This window comes from Pinus tabuliformis, chromosome 4_2, assembly GCF_031772625.1.
Source record: "Pinus tabuliformis cultivar Carrire ecotype Pingquan chromosome 4_2, CPIR1, whole genome shotgun sequence".
NCBI lineage: Eukaryota > Viridiplantae > Streptophyta > Pinopsida > Pinales > Pinaceae > Pinus > Pinus tabuliformis.
In genome coordinates this window covers 1,191,073,106-1,191,093,441 of record NC_142304.1, presented here as the reverse complement: position 1 = coordinate 1,191,093,441, position 20,336 = coordinate 1,191,073,106, and positions in this window count along the sequence as shown.

The window sequence follows — 20,336 nt, the reverse complement described above, 5'->3', positions numbered from 1 at the left end:
AACACATGTTTGGGAAATCGTGGAAGGAAGATACACATTTCCATTAGCAATTCCTAGAGATACGGCAGGTAAAAGGCAGTATGAAACAAATGCCAAGGCTGTCAATAGTTTATTGGGGAGTTTGTCACAATCATAATTTATCAAGGTTATGCAGCTCAAAACCGCCAAAGAAATATGGGACAAGATCATTCTAAGCTATGAAGGAGATGATCAGGTAAAATGTGCAAAACTACAATCTCTCAGAATTCAATATGAAACTCTCAGAATCCACAATGATGAAAGTATAGCTAATTAATTCTTACGTATAGATGAGATTTTTAATCGCATGAAAAGCTTGGGTTAAGAGATAAAAGAAGTTACTTTAGTTGAAAAGGTTTTAAGATCCTTGTCTTCTAAGTTTGAATCAAAAGTTTCTACCATAGAAGAAAAGCAGGATCTTCAGAGTATTACTATGTCACAGCTGAACGAAATCCTAACTACTTTTGGGTCCATCAAATATAAGATAAGTTGCATTCAAAGCTTCAAGAAGAGGAGAACTCAATGAATCAGGACATACATCAGAAGAAGAGGAGGAAGCAAACTTTGTCAAGAACCTTCAATGGGGTTCTGGAAGATTCAGAGGTAAACTACCTTTCAAATGTTTTTCTTGTGGAAGAGTCGATCATTATGCTACCAAATGTCCTCACAAAGATAAGCTTGATAAAGGTAAGGAATCAGAAAAATGGAATGGAAAACAAAGTGTAAGTAAGAAGAGCTACTATACGCATGAATATAGCGATGGTTTATCAAATAGTGATGAAGATGAAAATAGTAATGATTATAGACTTCTGATGGCTTTTGAAGATGATGATTTCTTGGATGCTTTAGATGAAGATGGTCTTTATGAAGAAATTTATAAACTTAAAAAATGCTTAGAAGAAAAGAATATGATTATAGATACTCTGACATTCCAACTTGCTGAAAGGGAAAAACACAATGAAAAACTAGAATGTGAAATTGTGGGTCTAAGAAAAAGATATTGAGAAAACAAAAGCTCTCAATCTCATATTTGCTAAAGGATCAAAAACTTTAGATGAAATTATCATAGTGCAGTGTTCTCCTCTGATAAAGACATATCTTGGATATACTGAAGAAGCATCTCAAACACAGAAGTCGTCAACCTCCAAAAGCTATCTTGATGCAGCAAGGAGAAGTGAACAGTTTGACAATTGTCAGCAAAGGCATAAAGCAGATCACCAGGTAAATTGGGTTCAATCTACTTCAAGGATGAACAGAAGCTACAACCAACCTCAGGTAAATCATACTCAATCTGTTTCAAGAATGAATCACCAGGACAGTAGATTCGATAATCGCAGGAACTACTTTAATGGCCAATGTTTTTCATGTCATAACTTTGGACACAAAGCTGCTCAATGTGTTGCTTACAAGACCATCATGACTAGAGAAGCACGAAATCAAAGGAATGTGACTGGGATCATGAAAAGGACCTACAATAACTTTTCTCCTCTTGAAAATGAAATAGAATGCTCTATCTGTAACAACTTCGGTCATGAAGATTCTGAATGCAGGAGCAAGTTTCGGCAAACATCTCAGAAGGAGAAAACTTCATTGGGTCCCAAAACATGGAGAAAGAAAGAACCACAAACAGAAATATGTGGTATAGCCTTGTATGCAGAAGGACAAGAAAATCAGTGGTATATTGACAGTGGATGCTCGAAACACATGACAGGTGATAAAGAAAAACTTCAGTCATATAGTGCCTTAGAAAAGGAAAAGAAGGTCTCATTTGGAAATGACACTCCTGCTATCATAAAAGGTAAAGGTTTTGTTCTCTTAAAAGAAAAGGTTAAAGCTAGGAATGTTATGTATGTTGATGATCTTAAGCATAACCTATTGAGTGTCAGTCAAATGTGTGATCAAGGAAATGAAGTATTATTTCGATCAAATGGATGTGTCGTTCGTGAGCTTGATACAGGAGAAACAATGATCAAAGGCATAAGAACTCCAAATAATTTATACATACTCATGGGAGGACAACAACAATGCTATCTAAGCAAAAATGATGAACATTGGCTATGGCACAGAAGATTGGGGCATCTAATCTTCCCTCAAATAAGGAAAGCATGCAAATTCCAGGCTGTTCACGATCTTCCTAACATTAGAATTCCAGAAAATACAATATGCAAATCATGTCAATTTGGTAAGCAAACCAACGCACATTTCCCAGAAAAGGAAGGATAAGCTAGCAAGCCTCTTGAACTTGTTCATACTAATTTATCTGGTCCTTCAAGGAAAAAGTCACCTTGTGGAGAAGAATACTTTATATTGTTCATTGACGATTTTTCCAGAATGTGTTGGATAGGACTTCTAAAGCACAAAGAGGAAGCATTTGAAACGTTCAAAGCCTTCAAAGCTTTGGTTGAAAATGAATCAGATTGCAAATCAAATGCCTCAAATCTGATCGAGGAGGGGAATTTACCTCGGATGAATTCTTCAACTTTTATGAAGAACATGGAATAAAAATGGAATTCTCTACCACAAGGACTCCTCAGCAAAATGGAGTGGTAGAAAGGATGGACAAAACTGTTCAAAAAATGACTCATGCTATGCTAGATGAGTTTGGAACTCCTGCAACCTTCTGGGGTGAAGCTGCATTTGTTGCCGTCACTATTCTCAACAAAACAAACATTCGGCTAAACAATACTCAAACTCCACATGAACTTTGGTATGGTAAGACTCTGACTGTAAAATAATTCAAAATTTTTGGAAGAAAATGTTACATCAAAAAGACTGATGAAAAACTTGGCAAGTTTGAACCTAGAGCAGATGAAGGCATTCTTCTTGGTTACTCTTCCCGAAGTAAAGGATATAAGTGTTATAATAAAAGACTAGGGAAAATTGTTGAAATTATTGATGTTGTGGTTGATGAAGCAGGAGAAAATCCAAAGAAGGTAAAAACCGAAGATTATGAAGAAGATCAGGATTATCCTTCCACATCAAATCAGACTAATTCTGAAGAAGAAACCAATGAAGTACCAGAATAATAGATAACGGTAGAAGAAAATACTCCATCTAGGTATGTTCAAAAAAATCATCCAGAGACTCAAATTTTGGGACAGAAAAAAGGGTCCATCAAATATAAGAGAAGCTGCACTCAAAGCTTCAAGAAGAGGAGAACTCAATGAATCAGGACATACATCAGAAGAAGAGGAGGAAGCAAACTTTTTCAAGAACCTTCAATGGGATTCTGGAAGATTCAGAGGTAAACTACCTTTCAAATGTTTTTCTTGTGGAAGAGTCAATCATTATGCTACCAAATTTCCTCACAAAGATAAGCTTGATAAAGGTAAGGAATCAGAAAAATGGAATGGAAAACACAGTGTAAGTAAGAAGAGCTACTATACGCAAGAAGATAGCGATGGTTTATCAAATAGTGATGAAGATGAAAATAGTAATGATTATAGACTTCTGATGGCTTTTGAAGATGATGATTTCTTGGATGCTTTAGATGAAGATGGTCTTTATGAATAAATTTATAAACTTAAAATTCTCTTAGAAGAAAAGAATATGATTATAGATACTCTGACATTCCAACTTGCTGAAAGGGAAAAACACAATGAAAAACTAGAATGTGAAATTGTGGGTCTAAGAAAAGATATTGAGAAAACAAAAGCTCTCAATCTCATATTTGCTAAAGGATCAAAAACTTTAGATGAAATTATCATAGTGCAGTGTTCTCCTTTGATAAAGACATATCTTGGATATACTGAAGAAGCATCTCAAACACAGAAGTCGTCAACCTCCAAAAGCTATCTTGATGCAGCAAGGAGAAGTGAACATTTTGACAATCGTCAGCAAAGGCATAACGCAGATCACCAGGTAAATTGGGTTCAATCTACTTTAAGGATGAACAGAAGCTACAACCAACCTCAGGTAAATCATACTCAATCTGTTTCAAGAATGAATCACCAGGACAGTAGATTCGGTAATCGCAGGAACTACTTTAATGGCCAATGTTTTTCATGTCATATCTTTGGACACAAAGTTGCTCAATGTGTTGCTTACAAGACAATCATGACTAGAGAAGCACGAAATTAAAGGAATGTGACTAGGATCATGAAAAGGACCTACAATAACTTTTCTCCTCTTGAAAATGAAATAGAATGCTCTATCTGTAACAACTTCAGTCATGAAGATTCTGAATGCAGGAGCAAGTTTCGGCAAACATCTCAGAAGGAGCAAACTTCATTGGGTCCCAAAACATGGAGAAAGAAAGAACCACAAATAGAAATATGTGGTATAGCCTTGTATGCAGAAGGACAAGAAAATCAGTGGTGTATTGACAGTGGATGCTCGAAACACATGACAGGTGATAAAGAAAAACTTGAGTCATATAGTGCCTTAGAAAAGGAAAAGAAGGTCTCATTTGGAAATGACACTCCTGCTGTCATAGAAGGTAAAGGTTCTGTTCTCTTAAAAGAAAAGGTTAAAGCTAGGAATGTTATGTATGTTGATGATCTTAAGCATAACCTATTGAGTGTCAGTCAAATGTGTGATCAAGGAAATGAAGTATTATTTCGATCAAATGGATGTGTTGTTCATGAGCTTGATATAGGAGAAACAATGATCAAAGGCATAAGAACTCCAAATAATTTATACATACTCATGGGAGGGCAAAAACAGTGTTATCTAAGCAAAAATGATGAACATTGGCTATGGCACAGAAGATTGGGGCATCTAAGCTTCCCTCAAATAAGGAAGGCATGCAAATTCTAGGTTGTTTGCAATCTTCCTGACATTAGAATTCCAGAAAATACAATATGCAATCATGTCAATTTGGTAAGCAAACCAACGCACATTTCCCAGAAAAGGAAGGATAAGCTAGCAAGCCTCTTGAACTTGTTCATACTGATTTATGTGGTCCTTCAAGGAAAAAGTCACCTTGTGGAGAAGAATACTTTATATTGTTCATTGACGATTTTTCCAAAATGTGTTGGATAGGACTTCTAAAGCACAAAGATGAAGCATTTGAAAATTTCAAAGCCTTCAAAGCTTTGGTTGAAAATGAATCAGATTGCAAAATCAAATGCCTCAAATCTGATCAAGGAGGGCAATTTACCTAGGATGAATTCCTCAACTTTTATGAAGAACATGGAATAAAAATGGAATTCTCTACCACAAGGACTCCTCAGCAAAATGGAGTGGTAGAAAGGATGGACAAATCTGTTCAACAAATGACTCATGCTATTCTAGATGAGTCTGGAACTCCTGCAACCTTCTGGGGTGAAGTTGCATTTGTTGTCGTCACTATTCTCAACAAAACAAACATTCGGCTAAACAATACTCAAACTCCACATGAACTTTGGTATGGTAAGACTCTAACTGTAAAATACTTCAAAATTTTTGGAAGAAAATGTTACATCAAAAACACTGATGAAAAACTTGGCAAGTTTGAGCCTAGAGCAGATGAAGGCATTCTTCTTGGTTACTCTTCCCGAAGTAAAGGATATAAGTGTTATAATAAAAGACTAGGGAAAATTGTTGAAATTATTGATGTTGTGGTTGATGGAGCAGGCGAAAATCCAAAGCAGGTAAAAACCGAAGATTATGAAGAAGATGAGGATTATCCTTCCACATCAAATCAGACTAATTCTGAAGAAGAAACCAATGAAGCACCAGAAGAACAGATAACGGTAGAAGAAAAGAATCCATCCAGGTATGTTCAGAAAAATCATCCAGAGACTCAAATTTTGGGACAGAAAGAGGCAGGTGTGCAAACTAGAAGAACTATTATAGAAGCTTCAAGCTATCTAGCATTGTTTTCCACCATCGAACCTCAAAAAGTACATGAAGCATGTTGGCATTATGACACAGGTTTGGCACTATGTTGTCCTTAATGGAAACTCACTCAGATGACAGATCATAGTTCAAGCTCATAGAATGAAGGAAAAAGATGTATACGCAGGTCTACCTTGACAAAGTCGTGTATACACGCGGGTTCGCTGACCAAAAGGTACGTATGCGTATACACACACTTTCACGCAAGGAAAAGTGCGTACATGTTGGAAAACTTGGTTTTGGTCCGTGGTATTTGGTCCTTGGTATTTTGACCCATTGTATTGGTCCAAGGTATCTTCTCCGAAGTGTTGACCCCAAGTATTTGGTCCAAGGTATTGCTTCTAAGTGGTTTTGGACCATGGTATTGAGAAAGGCCTAAGACTATAAAAGGAGGAGGAGATCATTAGGCAAAGGCACTCAAGTATTGAATATTTAATGAAAAGCAAGATCTAAAATACTGGTCATTAGGTTATGGTGCATAGCTGGATCTGAATCAAGGAGGAACCTGAGCGCTTGAAGAAGGATAAGTTCTATTGATGGGTCAAGATATTAAGGCTTGAAGAGAAGTATCTCTGTGTGGTTTTGATATTTTATAATTGCTGCATGTCTTAATCTGTAAATCTGATGATTTGGGTATAACTGATGTCTGAATATTTGTGAAGGTTAAATCATCTTTACAGATCTGTACGCAAGTTCAGTATAGCAAGGGCATGTATACACGTTGGTTCAGCATTTCAAAATAGCGTATAAACAGGTTTGTCTTGAGCAAAGTGCGTATGCACGCAGGTTTGACACATTGAATTAGAGTACACCTCATAAAATATGTTTTAGCTACTTCTATTTGATGTTGTAGTGTTCTGGGTTCTGTGGTTACTATTACTGTGTTCTGGTTACAGCTTTCAGAAATGTGATTGTTTGATTCAGTTTTGGTTGGTACAAAGGAGATTGATTGATGCAGATATATTTGATGTTTGATTGATGTTATTGATGGATCTAGTCTGAAATTTTATGAAACGTGGTCCCTGGAAGAAAAGAGAAGGTTGTAGCCTTCTGTACGTCAGCACCTACGTACTAGTGCATCAGCTAGTACAAGATCTAAGGGGGTTGTATCTCCCTTCCAGGAGAAGCTGGAAAATGAGAGAAGGTTGTAGCCTTCTGCAAATAGAAGCATGTGTATTGGTATAAGTCTGCACCAGTACAGAAATATTGTAAAAAGAAGTTTCTCATTAAAAGAAGATGGAGACAAATTGCAGCAAGTGGTTTTCACCCACATTGGGTTTCCACCTTATATCTTGTATTCTTGTGTGTGATTGTCTACTCTTTTTTTACTATACCTTGTTACTGTTATATGGTTCTGATGCATAGATTAAAGATCAACATCTGATGGATTAACAAAATTATAAGTCTGCAGGATATACGCTAGTTTTCTTAAAGACAGTTGTGCATATACGCAAGTTTCATTAACTGAAGTAGCATATAAAAATCTGATTGTGAAAAGAAATATTATTGATCTGCTAATACTGATTCACCCCCCCCCAACCCCTCTCAGTATTTCCAACAATTGGTATCAAAGCAGGTTCTTAAGAAGAAGCTTGATCACTTGAAGGAAGATCTATCATCATGAGTAACTACGAAAGAGAGGCATCCATTAGACCACCAATCTTTGATGGGAGAAACTTCATCTATTGGAAGGTAAGAACCACAACCTATCTTCAATCTCTTGGAACACATGTTTGGGAAATCGTGGAAGGAGGATACACATATCCATCAGTAATTCCTACAGATACGGCAGGTAAAAAGCAGTATGAAACAAATGCCAAGGCTGTCAATACTCTATTGGGGAGTCTGTCACAATAAGAATTTGTCAAGGTTATGCAGCTCAAAACCACCAAAGAAATATGGGACAAGATCATTCTAAGCTATGAAGGAGACGAACAGGTAAAACGTGCAAAACTACAATCTCTCATAATTCAATATGAAACTCTCAAAATGCACAATGATGAAAGTATAGCTAATTACTTCTTACGTATAGATGAGATTCTTAATCGCATGAAAAACTTGGGTGAAGAAATAAAAGAAGTTAATTTAGTTGAAAAGGTTTTAAGATCCTTGTCTTCTAAGTTTGAATCAAAAGTTTATTCCATAGAAGAAAGAAGGATCTTTAGAGTATCACTATGTCACAGCTGCACGGAATCCTAACTGCTTATGAAAAGAGAAAAGGGGGTCCATCAGATATGAGAGAAGCTGCATTCAAAGCTTCAGGAAAAGGAGAACTGAATGAATTAGTACATACGTCAAAAGGAGAGGAAGAATCAAATTTTGTCAAGAATCTTCAACGGGGTTCTGGAAGATTCAGAGGTAAACTACCTTTTAGATGTTTTGTTTGTGGAAGAGTCGGTCATTATGCTGCCAAATTTCCTCACAAAGATAATCTTGATAAAGGTAAGGAATCATCAAAATGGAATAGAAAAAAAAGTGTAAATAAGAGGAGCTACTATACGCATGAAGATAGCAATGATTTATCAAATAGTGATGAAGATGAAAATAGCAATGATTATAGAACCCTGATGGCTTTTGAAGATGATGATTTCTTGGATGCTTTAGATGAAGATGGTCTTTATGAAGAAATTTCTAAACTTAAAATTTGTTTAGAAAAAAAGAATATGATCATAGATACTCGGACATTTCAACTTGTTGAAAGGGAAAAACACAATGAAAAATTAGAATGTGAAACTGTGGGACTAAGAAAAGATATTGAGAAAACAAAAGCCCTCAATCTCAGATTTGCTAAAGGATCAGAAACTTTAGATGAAATTATCAAAGTGCAGCGTTCTCCTCTAATAAATACAGGTCTTGGATATACTGAAGAAACATCTCAAACACAAAAGTCGCCAACCTCCAAAAGCTATCTTGATGCAGGAAGGAGAAGTGAACAATTTGACAATCGTCAGCCAAGGTATAAAGAAGATCAACAGGTAAATCAAGTTCAATCTACTTCAAGGATGAACAGAAGCTATAACGAACCATAGGTAAATCGTTCTCAATTTGCTTCAAGAGTGAATGTCAATGGAAACTACAATCACCAGGTCAGTAGATTTGATAATCACATGAATTTCTTTAATGGCCAATGTTTTTCATGTCATAACTTTGGACACAAAGCTACTCAATGTGTTTCTTACAAGACCATCATGACTAGAGAAGCACGAAATCAAAGGAATGTGACTGGGATCATGAAAAGGACCTACAATAACTTTTCTTCTCTTGAAAATGAAATAGAATGCTCTATCTGTAACAACTTCGGTCATGAAGACTCTGAATGCAGGAGTAAATTTCAGAAAACATCTCAGAAGGAGCAAGCTTCATTGGGTCCCAAAACATGGAGAAATAAAGAGCCACAAACCAAAAAATGTGGTATAGCTTCATATGCAGAAGGATAAGAAAATCAATGGTACATCAACAGTGGATGCTCGAACCACATGAAAGGTGATAAAGAAAAACTTCAGTCATATAATGCCTTAGAAAAGGAAAGGAAGGTCTCATTTGGAAATGACACTCCTGCAGTCATAAAAGGTAAAGGCCCTGTTCTCTTAAAAGAAAAGGTTAAAGCTAGGAATGTTATGTATGTTGATGGTTTAAAGCATAATCTATTGAGTGTCAGTCAAATGTGTGATCAAGGAAAAGATGTAGTATTTCGATCAAATGGATGCGTTGTTCGCGAGCTTGATATAGGAGAAATAGTGATCAAAGGCATAAGAACTCCAAATAATTTATACATACTCAAGGGAAGACAACAACAATGCTATCTCAGCAAAAATGATGAACACTGGCTATGGCACAGAATATTGGGGCATCTACGCTTCCCTCAGATAAGGAAAGCATGCAAATTCCAGGTTGTTCGCAATCTTCCTGACATCAGAATTCCAGAAAATACAATATGCAATTCATGTCAATTTGGTAATCAAACCAAAGCACATTTCCCTGAGAAGGAAGGATCAGCTACTAAGCCTCTTGAACTTGTCCACATTGATTTATGTGGTCCATCAAAGAAAAAGTCACCTCGTGGAGAAGAATACTTTATATTGTTCATTGACGACTTTTCCAGAATGTGTTGGATAGGACTTCTAGAGCATAAAGATGAAGCATTTGAAAAGTTCAAAGCCTTCAAAGCTTTGGTTGAAAATGAATCAAATTGCAAAATCAAATGCCTCAAGTCTAATTGAGGAGGGGAATTTACCTCGGATGAATTCTTTGACTTCTGTGAATATCATGGAATAAGAAGGGAATTCTCTACCGCAAGGACTCCTCAGCAAAATGGAGTGGTAGAAAGGATGAATAGAACTATTCAACAAATGGTTCATGCTATGCTAGATGAGTCTAGAACTCCTGCAACCTTCTGCGGTGAAGCTGCATTTGCTGCTGTCACTATTCTCAATAAAACAAACGTTCAGGTAAACAACACTCAAACTCCACATGAACTTTGGTATGGTAAGACTCCTACTGTAAAATGCTTCAAAGTTTTTGGAAGCAAATTTTACATCAAAAGGACTAATGAAAAACTTGGCAAGTTTGAACCTAGAGCAGATGAAGGCATTCTCCTTGGTTACTCTTCCCAAAGTAAAGGATACAAGTGTTATAATAAAAGACTAGGGAAAATTGTTGAAAGTATTGATGTTGTGGTTGATGAAGCAGGCGAAAATCCAAAGAAGGTAAAAACTGAAGAGTGGGAAGAAGATGAGGATTATCCTTCCACATCAAATCAGACTAATGCTGAAGAAGAAGAAACCAATGAAGCACCAAAAGAGCAGATAACAACAGAAGAAAAGACTCCATCCAGATATGTTCAGAAAAATCATCTAGAGACTCAAATTTTGGGACAGAAAGAGGTAGGTGTGCAGACAAGAAGAACTATTACAGAAACTTCAAGCTATCTAGCATTGCTTTCCTCCATCGAACTGCAAAATGTACATGAAGCATGCAAAGATAAATGTTGGGTCAAGGCCATGAATGAAGAGCTTGAGCAAATTGAAAAGAATAATATTTGGGAATTAGTTCCTAGACCTCATGATAAGAACGTCATAGGAACCAAATGGATATTCAAAAACAAGCTGAATGAAAATGGAGAAGTTATTAGAAACAAGGCCAGACTTGTTTGTAAAGGTATGACTCAACAAGAAGGTATAGACTTTGAAGAAAATTTTGCACCTGTTGCTAGACTTGAAGCCATAAGAATGTTCCTTGCTCTTTCTAGCTTTCAGAAGTTCAAAGTATATCAAATGGATGTGAAATCTACTTTTCTTAATGGAGACCTAGAAGAAGAAGTTTATATTGAGCAACCAAATAGATTCATCCTTGGAAATGATCCAAAACTTTTACGCAGACTCAAAAAGGCTCTCTATGGTCTAAAACAAGCTCCAAGGGCCTGGTATTATCGTCTTGAAAAATACCTTCACCAACAAGGTTTTTCAAAAGGATCAGCTGATAGCAATCTATATATAAAAATTGACAATGATAAATTTCTAATACTTGTTGTTTATGTTGATGACATCATTTTTGGTAGCAATGAAGAAGCCATGAGTCAAAAATTTTCTTTGGTAATGCAGAAAGAATTTGAAATGTCCCTGCTTGGTGAACTCACATATTTTCTTGGTTTACAAGTTCAACAAAATAAAGATGGTATTTTTCTATCACAAACCAAGTACCTCAAGAAGATCCTGAAGAAGTATGGCATGGAATATTCTAAACGAGTATGTACCCCTATGGTAACAAGATGCAGCCTCAGTGCAAATGATGAATCAGCGGCAGTACATCAACCAACCTACAGATCCATGATTGGTAGTCTTCTCTATCTAACAGGTACCCGACTAGACATCATGCATGCAGTAGGAATAGTTGGAAGATTCCAAGCAAATCCAAAGGAAGCACACCTTCAGGCAGTCAAAAATATTTTCAAATATCTTCAAGGAACACAAAACTTTGGTTTATGGTATCCTAGGGATACAGATTTTAGACTTCATGCATATACAGATGCAGATTGGGTAGGAAGCGTGGATGACAGAAAAAGCACTAGTGGTGGTGCATTCTATATGGGTTCCAGATTAGTATCTTGGTTCAACAAGAAACAAAGTTCAATTGCATTATCTACAACTGAAGCAGAATATGTGGCTGTTGCATCTTGATGCACACAACTCTTTTGGATGATGCAAACATTGTAAGACATTCAGATCACATGTACTCCAGCCATCTCCATTCTATGTGATAATACAAGTGCAATCAGTATTTCAAAGAATCTAGTCATGCATTCCAAGACCAAGCACATACCTATCAAATATCATTTTTTCCGTGAACAAGTGCTTGAACAAAAGGTCAATTGGAGTATGTTCCCTTCAAAGAACAGGTTGTTGATATATCCACAAAACCACTACCTAGAGAGACATTTGAATATCTCCGATAGAAGCTAGGAGTAGTTGTTGCATCATCTTGCTGTTGAAACCTATCTAATTTAGAGAAAATTGGTTGTACACGAGTTTCATGAAGCATATCTGCGTACATACGCTGGTTTCTTTGGATACAGTCACGTATATGTTGGTTTGAAGAATATCAGTGGGACAAACTTAGGATGAAAAGAGTCTGATATGGGTCTGACAGTGATCATCTGGCATAGGTTTAGGGGGAGCACATACTTCTAATAATGCATTGTTGGCATTATCTTAGAAGATCTTGGTACAATTCCACAGTTGTTTTTGTTTCAGGTGGAATAGGTGCAGAGGGTGATCATGGTTGCCAATGGTGATTAACAGATGCTGCTGATGATAGTTGCTGATAACTATCTTGTTTTAGATATTTTGTCTCTATGTCATGTATATCTTTTATTATCAAGGTCATGTAACGACCTATTTTGTTTCCCCACTATGCCTGGGATGGATGATGTAATGTTCTTGTCTTATCATGTATAACCTTTTGATGTATCCCCACTTGGCTGAGTGGATGATTCAATCTTGGTATATCCCCACTTGGTTGGGAGATGGATGTATGTATGAGTCGTTGGTGATAGGAAGGTCATTTATGATGTATAGAGTCTTGTTCTTCTTGTAGAACATCTTGTTGCAGACCTTGCTTACAGTCAGGGGGAGCATGACTAGCACACTTCAGCATATCAAAGAATTCAGCATGTACTTAGGGGGACCATAACCCTTTGCCCTTGATGACAAAGGGGGAGAGTGACTTGGAGTTGCCATCAAGTCCAAAGGGGGAGATTGTTGGCATTATGACACAGGTTTGGCACTATGATACAGGTGCTGTCCTTGATGGAAACTCACTCAAATGACAGATCATAGTTCAGGCTCACAGAATGAAGGAAAAAGAGGTATATGTAGGTTTACCTTGACAAAGCCGCGTATACATGTGGGTTCGCTGACCAAAAGGCACGTATGCGTATACACGCACTTTCACGCAAGGAAAAGCACGTACATGTTGGAAAACTTGGTTTTGGTCCGTGGTATTTGGTCCTTGGTATTTTGATCGATGGTATTGGTCCAAGGTATGTTGTCCGAAGAGTTGACCCCAGGTATTTGGTCCAAGGTGTTGCTTCTAAGTGGTTTTGGACCATGGTATTGAGAAAGGCCTAAGACTATAAAAGGAGGAGGAGATCATTAGGCAAAGGCACTCAAGTATTGAATATTTAATGAAAAGCAAGATCTAAAATACTGGTCATTGAGTTATGGTGCATAGCTGGATCTGAATCAAGGAGGAACCTGAGCTCTTGAAGAAGGATAAGTTCTATTGATGGGTCAAGATCTTAAGGCTTGAAGAGAAGTATCTTTGTGTGGTTTTGATCTTTTATAATTGCTGCATGTCTTAATCTGTAAATCTGATGATTTGGGTATAACTGATGTCTGAATATTTGTGAAGGTTAAATCATCTTTACAAATTTGTACGCAAGTTCAGTATAGCAAGGGCATGTATACACGCTGGTTCAGCATTTCAAAATAGCATATACACAGGTTTGTCTTGAGCAAAGTGCGTATGCATGCAGGTTCGACACATTGAAGTAGAGTACACCTCATAAAATATGTTTTAGCTACTTCTATTTGATGTTGCAGTGTTCTAGGTTCTGGCTTGGGTTCTGTGGTTACTATTACTGTGTTCTGGTTACAGCTTTCAGAAATGTGATTGTTTGATTCAGTTTTGGTTGGTACAAAGGAGATTGATTGATGCAGATATATTTGATGTTTGATTGATGTTATTGATGGATCCAGTCTAAAATTTTATGAAATGTGGTCCCTGGAAGAAAAGAGAAGGTTGTAGCCTTCTGTAGGTCAGCACCTACGTACTAGTACATCAGCGAGTACAAGAGCTAAGGGGGTTGTAGCTCCCTTCCAGGAGAAGCTGGAGAATTAAAGAAGGTTATAGCCTTCTACAGGTAGAAGCCTGTGTACTGGTATAAGACTGCACCAGTACAGAAATATTGTAAAAAGAAGTTTCTTATTAAAAGAAGATAGAGACGAATTGCAGCAGGTGGTTTTCAGCCACATTTGGTTTCCACCTTATATCTTGTGTTCTTGTGTGGGATTGTCTGCTCTATTTTAACTATACCTGGTTACTGTTATATGGTTATGATGCATAGATTAAAGATCAACATCTGATGAATTAACTAAATTATAAGTCTGCAAGATATATGCTAGTTTTCTTAACAACGGTTGCATATATACGCAAGTTTAATTAACTGAAGTAGCGTATACAAATTTGATTGTGAAAAGAAATATTATTGACTTGAAAATACTGATTCACCCCCCCCCCCTCCCCCTCTCATTATTTCCAACAAAGCATGCAAATATGAGTGTTGGGTCAAGGCCATGAATGAAGAGCTTGAGCAAATTGAAAAGAATAATACTTGGGAATTAGTTCCTAGACCTCATGACAAGAATAACATAGGAACCAAATGGATATTCAAAAAAAAGTTGAATGGAAATGGAGAAGTTATTAGAAACAAGGCCAGACTTGTTTGTAAAGGGTATGCTCAACAAGAAGGTATAGATTTTGAAGAAAATTTTGCACCTGTTGCTAGACTTGAATCCATAAGAATGTTCCTTGCTCTTTCTAGTTTTCAAAAATTCAAAATCTACCAAATGGATGTAAAATCTACCTTTCGTAATGGAGACTTAGAGAAGAAGTATATATTGAGCAACCAGATGGATTCATACTTGGAAATGATCCAAAACTTGTATGCAGACTCAGAAAATCTCTCTATGGTCTAAAACAAGCTCCAAGGGCCTGGTATTACCGTCTTGACACATACCTCCATCAATAAGGTTTTTCAAAAGGATCAGCTGATAGTAATCTATATACAAAGATTGACAATGATAAATTGCTAATACTTGTTGTGTATGTTGATGATATCATTTTTGGTAGCAATGAAGAAGCCATGAGTCAAAACTTTGCTTTGGTAATGCAGAAAGAATTTGAAATGTCCCTGCTTGGTGAACTCACATATTTTCTTGGTTTACAAGTTCAACAAAATAAAGATGGTATTTTTTAATCACAAACCAAGTATCTCAAGCAGATCTTTAAAAAATATGGCATGGAAGATTCTAAACCTGTATGTACCCCTATGGTAACAGGATGCAGTCTCAGTTCAAATGATGAATCAACAACAGTACATCAACCAACCTACAGATCCATGATTGGCAGTCTGCTTTATCTAACAGGTACCCGACCAGACATCATGCATGCAGTGGGAATAGTTGGAAGATTCCAAGAAAATCCAAAGGAATCACACCTTCAGGCAGTCAAAAGGATTTTCAAATATCTTCAAGGAACTCATAATTTTGGTTTATGGTATCCTAGGGATACATACCTTACACTTCATGCATATATAGATGTAGATTGGGCAGGAAGCATGGATGACAGGAAAAGCACTAGTGGTGGTGCATTCTATATGGGTTCCAGATTAGTATCTTGGTTCAGCAAGAAACAAAGTTCAATTGCATTATCTACAGCTGAAGCAGAATATGTGGCTGCTGCATCTTGCTGCACACAACTCCTTTGGATGATGCAAACATTGCAAGACATTCAGATCACATGTACTCCACCCATATCCATTCTATGTGATAATACAAGTGCAATCAGTATTTCAAAGAATCCAGTCATGCATTCCAAGACCAAGAACATACCTATCAAATATAATTTTCTCCGTGAACAAGTGCTTGAACAAAAGGCCAAATTGGAGTATGTTCCCTCCAAAGAACAGGTTGCTGATATATTCGCCAAACCGCTGCCTAGAGAGACATTGGAATATCTCAGACAGAAGCTGGGAGTAGCTGATGCATCATCTTGCTGTTGAAACCTATCTAGTTCATAGAAAAGTGGTTGTACGCGAGTTTCATGAAGCATATCCACGTACATACACTGGTTGCTGTGGATATAGTCGCATATATGTTGGTTTGAAGAAAAATAGTGGACCAAACTCAGGATGAAAAGAATCTGATATGGGTCTGACAGAGATCATCTGGAATAGGTTCAAGGGGAGAATATACTTCTAATAATGCATTGTTGGAATTATCTTAGAAGATCTTGGTACAATTTCACAGTTGTTTTTTATTCAAGTGGAACAGGTGCAGAGGGAGATCATGGTTGCTGGTCTGGATGGTGATTGACAGATGTTATTGATGATAGTTGCTAACAACTATCATAGTCTTGTTTTAGATATTTTGTCTCTATGTCATGTATATCTTTTATTATCAAGGTCATGTAACGACCTATTTTGTTTTGCCACTATGCATGGGATGAAGGATGTAATGTTCTTGTTTTGACAATGTATAAACTCTTGATATATCCCCACTTGGTTGGGAGATGGATGTATGTATGAGTCTTTGGTGATAGGAAGATCATTTATGATGTATAGAGTCATGTTCTTCTTGTAGAACATATTTTTGCAGACCTTGCTTACTGTTAGGGGGAGCATGAACAGCACAGTTCAGCATATCAAAGAATTCAACATGTACTCAGGGGGAGCATAACCCTTTGCCCTTGATGACAAAGGGGGAGAGTGACTTGGGGTTGCCATCAAGTCCAAAGGGGGAGATTGTTGGCATTATGACTTAGATTTGGTGCTATGTCACAAGTGTTGTCCTTGATGGCAACTCGCTCAGATGACACATTACAGTTCAGGCTCTTAGAATGAAGAAAAAGAGGTATACGCACGTTCCACATTGATCAAGCCACGTATACACGTGGGTTAGCAGAACAAAAGGCGTGTATGCATATACATGCACTTTCATGCAAGGAAAGGCGCGTACATCTTGGAAAACTTAGTTTTGGTCCATGGTATTTTGATCCATGGTATTGGTCCAAGGTATTCTATCTAAAGTGTTGACCCCAGGTATTTGGTCCAAGGTATTGATTCTAAGTGGTTTTGGACCATGGTATTGAGTAAGGCCTAAGACTATAAAAGGAGGAGAAGATCATTAGGCAAAGACACTCAAGCATTGAATATCTAATGAAGAATAAGATCTAGAATATAGGTCTTTGGGTTATGGTGCATAGCTGGATCTGAATCAAGGATGAACCTAAGCGCTTGATGAAGGATAAGTTCTATTGATGGGTCAAGATCTTAAGGTTTAAAGAGAAGTATTTTTGTGTGGTTTTGATCTTTTGTCAATGGCGCATGTCGTAATCGATAAATCTGATGATCTGGGTATAACTGATGTCTGAATAGTTGTAAAGGTTAAATCATCTTTTACAGATCTATACGCAGGTTCATTATAGCAAAGGCATGTATACACGCTGGTTCGACATTTCAAAAGTGCGTATACACAGGTTTGCCTTGATACAAGTGCATATGCACGCAAGTTCGTCACATTGAAGTAGTGTACACCTCATAAAATATGTTTTAGCTACTTCTGATTGCTGTTGCAGTGTTCTGGGTTCTGGCTTGGGTTCTAGTTACTATTATTGTATTCTGGTTACAACATTTAGAGAAGTGATTGTTTGATTCAGTTTTGGTTGGTGCAAAGGAGATTGATTGATGCAGATATATTTTGATGTTTGATTGATGTTATTGATGGATCCAGTCTGAAAATTTATGAAACGTGGTCCCTGGAAGAAAAAGAGAAGGTTGTAGCCTTCTGTAGGTCAGGACCTATGTATTAGTAAACACATCAGCTAGTACAAGAGCTAAGGGGGTTGAAGCTCCCTTCCAGGAGAAGCTGGAGAACAAGAGAAGGTTGTAGCCTTTTGCAGGTAGAAGCCCACGTACTAGTATAAGACTGCACCAGTACAGAAATATTGTAAAAAGAAGTTTCTTATTAAAAGAAGATAGAGACGAATTGCAGCAGGTGGTTTTCACCCACATTGGGTTTCCACCTTATATCTTGTGTTCTTGTGTGTGATTGTCTTCTCTGTTTTTACTATGCCTAGTTACCGTTTATATGGTTCCGATGCACATATTATCAACATCTGATGAATTAACTAAATTATAATTCTGCGGGTGTATGCTAGTTTCCTTAACTACAATTGCATATATATGCAAGTTTCATTAACTGAAGTAGCATATACAAATCTGACTGTGAAATGAAATATTATTGACTTGCTAATACTGATTCACCCCCCCCCTCAGTATTATTTCCAACAATGACTCCACCAAGACAAGGGTTTACTAAAGCTATCTATGGTACACAACAATTACCAAACACAAAAAAGGCCAAGGTGAAAAACCCTAACAATATTCTAGGTCAAGGTGAAAAACCTCAATGATATTCCAACCTACAGTCTCTCATCCTCCATCAATCTACTGAATCCAAGATAGTGCACCCCCTTTGTTGCACCCACAGTCCATCGAGATATGCCACTATCCTTCTAGGGATTCCAACTTAGGATAGTTAGGGAATCTCCAAGTCTTATGGTTTCTAGGGGTTTTAGCTACCCTTGGAGGCATTTTGGTACCCTCCAAGCACCACACTAGGACACCTATACCTGCACTTCTCTCTTTAGGGCTCTCTCCTTCCCTAAAGCAACCCAAGGAGAAGTGCACTTGTACCTAGAACCACCAAATATCCTTAGGGTATAGTAGCTAGTCCTTGTATGTCTTTCCTTAGAGAAGACACAATAATCTCATCAGTAGCATTGATAATGTGCAATGCCTTATTTACCTTTTATTTATAGCTTAGGATAACTAATATTACATTAAAATATATTATAATGTTACTATATATTTTAACATCATCAAATAAAGTTACTTTAGGAATATTATATTGGTAATAGTTATTTGGCTTAGGAACCATGTCTTAGTTTCACACCCCCACTTTTCCCTCTTATGGAGTCCTAGCCCTTCATATTCTTCTTATCCCATGGTCTGCAACTATGGTGTTATTTTATTAATCTCAATTTTTTTACATATTACATCTACTAGACTCATTGGCCTTTTAGCACACAGGCTCTCTAGCCTAAGTAAACAAGCACTTTTCCCTTAAAATCAAATCTATACATTATCCCATAGGCCTAACAAAATTATACACATAGACACTTTGGCCTTAACATAAACCAACTCACTAGCCCCGTTATCATATATTGGCTCATCGTCTTGAGTGTCACTTGTATATATACATTACAATTTGGGGATTAAGCCACGGGTATTACAAAATGCAAACATGAGTTGACCAAATGGTCGAGTTATTTAACCATCATGTTAAACACAACCAATGTAATATTCTAGTAAACCATTGGTTATGTTAATGAACTAATAATCAATTGTTGGTTGAGTAACTAACAAATTGACTGTTAGTTGGGCTAACTAAACAGTCAACCATTAGTTAGGACGAATAACTAGTCAACCATTGATTGAGTTAACTAACTAGTTGGCCATCATTCGATTCAAGTAACCAATAGACTATAAATTTAGTTGACTAAAAAATTTATTATCTAATCGAACTAACTAATAGATTATGTTTTTCCAATATAAAAATGACTTGACTTGATAGTTGAATCAGTCGAATGTCGATGGAATTTACCACCATAATGTTAGTCGATCACTATAATGCACAAATTGACTAGGTAGTTGAAATAGTTGACCATATTTTTCCTCCAACTCTCCATGGTCATCTTGGTAATCTAAAACTTGGCTAATTTTAGGCTTCTACACATTTTCAACCAGCTATGATTCTAAGAATTTCCTTTGTGCTTTTTCTCTAGTTGATGCAGGCTCAATGCTGAAATTGACACTTTTCTATCACTTTATGGTACACCTAAAACCTTCTATCCACCATTAGCTATATAGGGCACCTCAATTAACAATGGTATCTGAATATTTGCATTATGGTACTAATTCTTTCCTCTAGTATTTGTCTCCAAAAGTTGACTTAACCTAATGAACGATGAGGATAACTAACTAGTCGACTAGACATGAGAATTCATTACTCATCAAACACCTATGTATTATCAATTGAGTCAACTAATTAAATATATGGTTTACTTTCCATTGATTGTTTTAATGGATCTACTTCTCA